Source organism: Onychomys torridus, chromosome 2 (assembly GCF_903995425.1).
Source record: "Onychomys torridus chromosome 2, mOncTor1.1, whole genome shotgun sequence".
NCBI lineage: Eukaryota > Metazoa > Chordata > Mammalia > Rodentia > Cricetidae > Onychomys > Onychomys torridus.
The window spans coordinates 132,906,219-132,914,788 of record NC_050444.1 but is presented as its reverse complement, the minus strand read 5'-3'; the positions used below and the strand labels follow the sequence as shown (position 1 = coordinate 132,914,788).

General features: G+C 54.2%; 1 protein-coding gene across 21 annotated transcripts in view; it reads left to right on the top strand.

Moving 5' to 3' along the window:
- The first annotated feature begins 7,286 nt into the window (after window positions 1–7,286).
- Window positions 7,287–8,570, top strand: part of Ptprf (protein tyrosine phosphatase receptor type F) — an 83,165-nt gene continuing 81,881 nt past the window's right edge. For 17 of the 21 annotated variants that reach the window (XM_036179497.1, XM_036179493.1, XM_036179489.1 and 14 more), the window contains exon 1: window positions 7,415–7,514. The gene's annotated coding sequence lies outside the window, so the exon portion shown is untranslated. Of the gene's footprint in view, window positions 7,515–8,570 lie in introns of all 21 variants that reach the window. The other 4 variants (XM_036179504.1, XM_036179503.1, XM_036179494.1 and 1 more) reach the window with 2 other exon arrangements.

The following is an 8,570-nucleotide window of genomic DNA, read 5'->3' as shown; positions in this document are numbered from 1 at the left end:
AGGTGACCCCGGCAGAGCTTAAGACATATATTGCAGAGCCTTTTTTCACCCCAAGCCCATCTCCCGAGCCTGCCTTTTCACTCAGCTCTTTTGCTTGAGGCGGAGTCTCATTACTAGCCCAGTTGGCTTCGAACTCATGATCGGCTTGCTTCATTCCTGAGGGCTGGGCTTTCAGGTGTTCACCACCATGCCAGTTTACCTGAATCCTTTTTGAAAAGAGATAAGAAGAGGGAGGGAGGGAGGGAAAGAGAGAGAGAGAGAGAGAGAGAGAGAGAGAGAGAGAGAGAGAGAGAGAGAGACTCAATAAATCTTGGTTGAATGAAGGAATTGTGAGAGCCAGATGGCAGGAGCCTGAAGTGAGCAGGCTTTTCCGTGAGGCTCTGGGAGTAATGATCGGGAGTGGCTTTGGAAGTGAGAAGGCGCTACTGGCCTCTGCTCTGTGATTGTGGAGTAGCAGCCTCCTCTGGGACGGTCTCTGCTTCCTTGGTTAGGCAGGAACTGGAGGGAAGCTTCCTGAAGGGGCCTGAGAGTTTAAGACATAAGGGAAGAAAAAGTAGAGTTAAGACAAGGCTAGGGGATGTGCCAAAGGAGGTTGGTTGGGGGTGGAAATGGCTTTCGCTTAGGTTTTGTTGAGGTTTAGCCAGTATATGAGATGGGGTGAAATGGGCTTGTAAATGCTTCTCCAAGCTGATGCTATTAGAAGCTTGATTATGCTAATTCTAAAACCATCAAATTGCTTCTACGCTCTAGAACCTAGGCTGTCTCTGATTAAGTGCTTTACAAACATGATTCTGTGTCCTGCTTCCAATTCTGCAGAGTTTTATCCCCTTCCACAGAAGAGGATAGGAAGGCTTAGTGAAAAGAAATGATCTCCACTGTGGGCGTCATTCAGACCCAGGTCAAATGTCAGGCTCACCTTCAGCAGTCTGGTCTGTCCTCGCTGAGTCTTTGGGTGCTGATGGCAGAATATGGGGGGCCTCGGAGTGCTTGGAGGACATCCAGCTTCCTGTACCTGCGCAGCTTCAAGAGGTCCATCCTGGCTTCTGAAACCCTTCACTTGTATAGCCTGGTATTCCCTAGATTCCTCTCCACTTTCTGCCAAAAGACCATGATCCCCAAAGATAAGAGCCCCCCAGGGTGATGCTTATTGTCTCATAGAGCAGCTGACCAGCAAGTACTGCTCCTCCAGCCAGGGGTGTGGCTCCTTGTGCACATCTCTGGTCTTCCTGTCTTCCAAGAAGCTTTGTGCCAGCTCTCTCGCTCTCTTGCTCGCTCACTCTCTCTCCCTTTCCCTCTGCTGCATGACTTAATTCACTAATCCATTCCTCCAAAACCAAAACGAAATCAGGCCCACTTGGTTGCTTTAGCACAGATAGGAGAAGGCAGGAGGGCTCATTCAGAGCTGGGGTTTCTGACAGCCAGATGGGATGAAAAGGTGGAAAGGCAAAGGAGCTTGGGAGATCGACAAGGAGCTTGGATGACTGACAAGAGTGTTATTAAGAGTTAGGCTTCGGACCCTAAATTGGACATGGAGGAAAGAGTCGACGCATCGGGAGACGCAGGGGTCACTAGCAGGAGAGTTTGATGAGACAGCAAGATGCAGCCGGGGCTGAGGGAAAGGCCCAGTGTGTACTGCTAGGGAGAGGGGCCTTGGACCCTCAGTAGCTCAGTGGGTAGAATGCTTGGTTAGGGCGGATGAAACTTGGGTCCCAGCCCTTGAAGCACTTAAACTAGTCATGGTGGTGCTGGTCTGTAGTTCTAGCACTTGGGAGGTGGGAGCAGGAGGACCAGAGTCCCAGGTCATCCTCAGCTGTAGAGAGAGTTTGTGGGCAACGTGACAACTCAGAAAAAGATGGAAAGGCAGGGAAGGGGCCAGAGAGGGAACTCAAGGAGGGGTGAGGGGATTTTCACATAACTTATAGGGGATGAACATTGTAATGACAAAGTCAAAAAACTGGTCTGTCTAATGGGCATGGAAGTAACTCAGTGTGGTGGCCAGAAGCAGGCAAGGCTGCTGGACAGTTGGCCAGGCTGAACATGGAGACACGGCCACTGGACTTGGCGAATTCCAGGCAGTCATTATAGGTACTGGGAAACCCATCTAATGCCAGATGCAGCAGTGGCAAGATGGGAAGTAGAGACAGGAGAATCCCCAAAAGCTTGTAAGCCAGCTAGCCTGGCACACATAGTGGTGGACAAGAGACCCTGTCTCAAAGATGGCAAAAGACAGACAAGGTTCTCTGATTTCCACATGCTCGCCTGCATTCCCATCCACATATGTAACGAACACACACATCATACACACACAGAGTGGTTATGAAGAGGAAGTTAGTGGAGCGGTCATCCAAACCTGAACTCTGAACTGCAGCAGGCCCAGAAGTGAGCCAGAGATGGAAGCATGGACACGGTTACCGGGAAGGGAGCAGAGAAGTGCCCGAGTCTCTCCCACTGTGTGTGTGGGTGGGTGGGGGTCCGCGCGAGGGAGGGAAGTTTTGTTCAGGGCAGAAGGGGCTTGAGCATGGCAGAGAACAAGGTATAGCAAAGAGGATGCAGTGAATGGGAGTGGGGGGGGGGGGAGGGCAAAGCTCTGAAGGAGCCAGAGGCCCTGGGAGAAAGCAACCGCCAGTCCCCTTGAAACCCTAGGGATGGACAGGAAGGAGCAGTTGTGGGTGGCTTCGCTTGGTGATAAGGACATTAGGGAATCCTGCTAGGGTGAGGTCATCAGCAGCTTGTTCCATTCAGAAATTAGCTCCTGTATCATGCCCCCACCACAGTGACTCACTGGCAAGGAAGCAAAGACATTAGCCGGTCTCTGCGTTCTAGGGCCTCAGCCTTTCTCTCCCATCTGTACCTGGGAAGGCAGGCTGACAGTCTGGTATTTCTGCCCTCTGAGCTCTTCCTGACATCCGAGAGAGGATGGCACTATGATCCAGGGAGAACCGACTGTCCAGATGCAGGAGGTAGGTAAACAGCATTGTCTACCCCCAGCCCCAGGAAAGCAGCTGTGGGTGACCGAAAATGCCCAAGACTACAGGCTGCAGCCTTGTGAAGGGTCTATAGGAGGAGCTGCCTTGAAAGAGCCTGGAATGAGCTGGGCAGGGGTGGCAGGCAGCGCATGCTTTTAATCCTAACACTAGGGAGGCAGAGCCAGGTGGATCTCTGTGAGTTGGAGGCCAGCCTGGTCTACAGAGGGAGATCCAGGACAGGCACCAAAACAACACAGAGAAACCTTGTCCCAGAAAAAAAAGAAAGAAAGAAAGAAAGAAAGAAAGAAAGAAAGAAAGAAAGAAAAAAAGAAAGAAAGAAAGAAAGAAAAAGAAAGAGCCTGGGATGAACAGGGGATGGGGATGGGCTAGTGAGGCTTTGTAGATGGTGTGTGTGTGTGTGTGTGTGTGTGTGTGTGTGTGTGTGTGTGTGTGTGTAAATGGTGGATACCCCATTACAGTGATGGTTAGTGTTTATGTCCCTGCATGGCTCCCTCATGGGAGCACAGACTCCCCAACTTTAGAGCTGTGCAAACCCCCAGAATTATTGGACTTTTGGCAAGCAGAGGGGAAGACAGCTGTGAGAGACAACAGAACTCCCGCTGATCTGGTGGGGTGAGGGGTACTCATGCTGAGTATAATTTGATTTCAACCAACTAAGAGATGCGCTGACGTCATGAATTTGAGGAGCATCCAGTGGGCCCAGGCTCTGGACAAAGGGTGAAAAGTGAGTGAGAACTGGCATCTGGCACCCCCACACCCTGCACCCTGGGGCTGGCACACAGCAGACACAGAGCTACCATGAGACATTGCTTGGCCTTCACATATGAGCACAAGGACATGCCTCCCCTCCAGACCTAGGAGCAGGGCAGCAGGGCAGGTCCACATGGACCCTGGGCTCAGAGTTTGGCGGTCTGGTTTGAGCCCTGGCTTCATTTCTTTCTTTCTTTTTTCTTTTTCTTTTTTTTTTTTCTCATCGTGTGGCCTCGGGCCCTGAACCTCTGGTTTCATTCCCTTGAGTTTCTGTGCAGTTCCAGGTGCTGAGATCAGAACATGGGGGTCCAGAAATCTGCCCTGCCTTCATATTTACTATACCAATTGGGGACCAACAGATAGATGAGAAATGGGATAGAGACCAATAGTTTGAGATTCTGAGATGCCTGCGGTGGCCGCCGAACATGTCTCTGAGTGTTTCAAAGCATAAGTCTAGTTGGCTTAGAGCCAGTGGGTCTGCCACCTTTAGCCATGAGGTGGGGGTGAGGGCAGAGCTCCTGCCCTCTTGCCTTGTGAATGTCACACTCACTAAACAAGGTGGGTGTGCAGGGCCACCAGCCAGGCCTCATACTGCCCTTCCGGATGGTGAGCTGGAAAGACAGGATGGTAAGCTGAAGTGAGCCCCTTTCCCCGTAGATGCCAGGCCCACGAAGACCGAGGTGTGGAGGTCTAAGCCCTGATGAGGGAACTTTTTCTTCCCCTGGCCTTTCACATCTGGTGGCTCCTTGTAAACAGAAAGGGAAAGGTGTATCTTCATTCTTTTAATAAATATATACCAGGCACCTGCTGAGTGTCAGGTCCCCTTGTTGACCACTGGAATAAGGCAGCGGATAAAGCCGGCTGGCTCATCCCTCCTGCGCTAGCAGAATCTACAGTCGTAGACGACAGAAACACAAACAGATGTAGTAGCCCTTGATGACTTAGATGGAGAGAACTCTCTAGCCCAGCCCAAGGCTTAGGTGTGGCTTCCTGGAAGAAGCCAGGGTCCTTAGCAAGTATGACCATTCACTCCAGGTGCAGCACGTCTGTGAAGGTGGAGAAGGATGTTCAATGATGAATAAGAGGGTTTATGTCAAGTTTGGTTTGGGGTGGGTTCATGTAAAAGTCGAAACCAGCCAGTCAATCTCTCCCCAACCCCTCGTCGTTCCGACTCCTTTACAACGTTTGCAGGACTATTGACCAATTGGGAAGGAGGATCTGTATTGTGTTTCCGGACCCTGAGGTCCTTGCCTGAGATGAACGGGGACAGACCCGAGCTGGGAGAGATATGGGTTCTATTTATCTGGGGGACAACACAGAAGTGTCATGGAGAAGGCTGTTGGCACAAGGGGCTGGCACTCCCAAGAGATCCAAGGGGTGGAAGGAGACAGAAGGAGAGGCCCAGTACAGAGCCCTGGAATGAAGAAGTACAGCAAGGTAATTGGAGAACCAGTAGCCCTGAAGGACAGTGTGAGCCAGGAAGCCAAGGAAAAGAGCTGTTTCCAGAAGGCAGCAAAAGGCAGGCCGGAAATTATATGTTTTTAAATTGGGGGACTAAACAGTCAAAGTTCTGAGAAACAGACAAAATATATTTAAAGATGCATAAAAATTGCAGCAGCTCTCCCACAGCACAACAAAATTACCCGTGGGTGAAAAACCACTGCCTTAGGAGCATTCATTTTTGATCTGTTTGTCATCTGGGCCAAATTGCCCAGATTCAGGGGAGTCAGGCCTATTGTCTTATCATACACCAGGGGGCGCACTCGCACTGCTTGTGAATACAGGCCCAAGACAAAAGCAGGCTGGGAATTAGGTGTTACCCTGAACTTGATCCCTCAACCTCTAAACCTAGCAGGAAACTGCTGTGGTGTCAGAATCTAGGAGCCCCAGTAGTCCTCAGATCTTGTTTTTGTTTCTCATTTGATTCTAAACTCACAGGAGAATCGGAGAGCCCTCACAAAGGGTCTTACCTGACCCAGGGTAGGGGAGAGTATTTCATCTTCCCTTAATGGTGACGCCTCATGGGGTGGGATTGGGTGCAGAAAGGGGTGGGTGTAGCCATGGGTGACTTTCTAAATGATAGTAGTATGGACTGGGTGTGAGGAGCCTGAAGGCTTTGATGCCAAGGCTGGCTGGTTCTTGTTTGGAGATCGCCAAGTCCCTATAAGTGCCACTCAGAACATAAATCTTCAAGTAGGTTATCTGTTTAGTTCAGAGCAATCCCCAGTACTGCATACACTGGACATGGCGTCACGCGCATTTCAGCTCAGTATGAGTGATATGAAATTCAGGTGAGATTAGGTCGTTTTGAATTGGTACGGCTGTAGACAAGGAGTGTGAAATTCAGTGTCAAGGTTTATGTTGGATCTGGGTCTTGAGACCAGTGATCAATTTATACCTGTTGGAATTCACATAGACCCTGGGGTGTTGGCCAGCCTCTGGGTGGGGCTGGGGTCAGGTCAGAGCTGTGGAAGAACAGTGTAGAGATAAAGGCTTGTGTGGAGAGTCTACAAAGCCAGTCCTAGCTTGGGTTGCACAATTAGTAGAGTTGGGTCAGGTTATTGTACTAAATGACCACAAAGGCACGAAGGGGTATTAAGGTCAGCATCTATACTAAGGTGGTTTTTGTTGGTTTGTTTCCCTCTTCTGGTGACCTTATCCCAGTTTTGAAATTGATAGTTCCAGGGTTGGAGAGATGGCTCAACAGTTAAGAGCACTTAATGCTGCAGAGGACTTGGGTCTGGTCCCCAGCATCCATATTGGGTTGCTCATAGCCTCCTATAACTCTGGTTCCAAGGGATCTGAAGCCCTCTAAGGCCTCTGCCAGCACCTGTGCTCTCTCTCTCTCTCTCTCTCTCACACACACACACACACACACACATATAAATAAATAAATAAACAAACAAAAAATAAATATTTGGTAAAAAAATTGAGACTCCCAGTCAGGAAATGTACATATCTGGGATGGAAATAAACCAGTGAATTTTTATTTAGGAGCTCAGACTCAGGAAAGCATTGGGGCAGGGTGTGAAGTAGCTGCCTTAGAGCTTGGTAGATTTACTTGGAGTCCATTCAGACCAGGAGTTCCGGCCTCTGTCAGTATCAAACTTAGGCCAGAGAGACTGAATGAAGCCATTCAGGGTTAAAAATCTCTAGCTGGGGTCAATATACTACCGGGGTGCAGATAAAAATGACTACTTGTTCTGGTTGCTAGGCAAATGTAGGGGTCTGGACTCAACACTGGGTTCATAGGTGGCTCTGGGCTGAGGATCAGATTTACGTCTGTATTGGGGGCGGGGGCCCCTAGCGAAGTATTAGGTTCATGTGAGGATTTGGCAGGGTCAGGACTTGGTTGTGGGAGTTTGGGTCCACCCACGCTCATCACCGAGGTTTAAGCTCAACCCTGGCGTTGCAGTCGGTTTAGACTTGGGGTTGGTCTGCAGCCTCGTTGGGCCTACGGCTTCACTCCTCTACAAGCGAGAGTGCACGAGGGGAGGGGCGGCGCCGGGGACGCGCACGGCAGGGGCAGGGACGCGGGCGCGGGCGGGCGGGCGCGCGCGGCTGGAGCTGGCGCGGGAGCGGTGGCGGCGGCGGCGGCGGCAGAGGCGGCGGCTCCAGCTCCGGCTCCGGCTCGGCTCCGGCTCGGCTCCGGCTCGGGCTCGGGCGGCGGTGGCGGTGGCGGTGGCGGGAGCGGGCGACGGCGGCAGCGGCGGACTGGAAGCGGCGGCCTCAGCTGCTCGAGGGGGGCCATGCAGACCGACGGCCCCCGGAGAGGCGGTGAGTGACCCCCCGAGCCCCCTCCGGGCCCCTCGGTGCTCGGCCCTTCCGCGCCGTCCCCGCCCTGCCCCCGCGTCGGTGGAGCGGAGCCGGGGGCGGGCCCGGGGGCGCCTGGAGGCTGGGCCGCGCCCCCACCTGCCGCGCCCGCGATCTCGCCCGAGCCCCCGCCGCACCTGAGCCGCAGCCCGCGCCCCCGGTGCAAAGTTTCCCCGCGCCGGTGGGCGCCGGGTCCTCCCCCTCCCCGCCCGCCGCCGTCGCGCTCCGGGGGCGGCCTCCAGCCTCCCCCGCCGGCCCCGGGCGGGTCCAGGCCGCCTCCCCGTCCCACGGCGCCCCCTCCCCGCCGGCGGAAGAGCCGCAGCCGACGCCGGGTCTCGCGGGCGGCCGGGCGCACGTGCGGCCCCGGGATGCGCGGGGCGCGAGTTGGGAGTCCCCCCCCCCCCCCTTCCCTGGTCTCCTCCGTGCGGAGCGCGGGCTGGGGAGGGACCGGGAGGGCGGCCCCAACCCCCACCCCGAGCGGCGCCCTCGAGGCCCCGGAGCCACTCGTCCCGGGAGGACGGGTGCGCTCGGACCCGCTCCGAAAGTTCACTCAGTCGCCTCCCGGAGTCCCGCCCGGTGCCGTCCCGTCCGGGCGTGCCCGGTCCCCAGTCTCTGCGCCCGCGTCTTCGTCTCGGCGCCTTTCTCAATTTCTCTAGGTGTCTCTTGTCTCCCTGTCTCGCTCGCTGCCTCCAGGGCTCAGTCCCTGCGGTCCCAGCGTGTCCAGCTGTGGGTCCCTCTTGCCTCCCAGGCTCCGTGTTCTCTCCCCGGTCTCCCTGTCTTCTCTCCCCAGGTCTCTGTATTCCCTCTCCCCGGGTTTCCGTGTTCCCTCTCCCCGGGTCTCCCTGTCCTCTCTTCCTAGGTCTCGGTGTTCCCTCTCCCCGGGTCTCGATGTTCCTTCTCCCGGGTCTCTGTGCCTCCATGTCTCTGTAGTTCCTTGGTTGTCTCTCTGCTAGGTGTCTCTGTATTCCCCCCCCCACCTCTGTCAGGCCCCCTCCCCCACTTCTCTGGAATGCGGCCCCT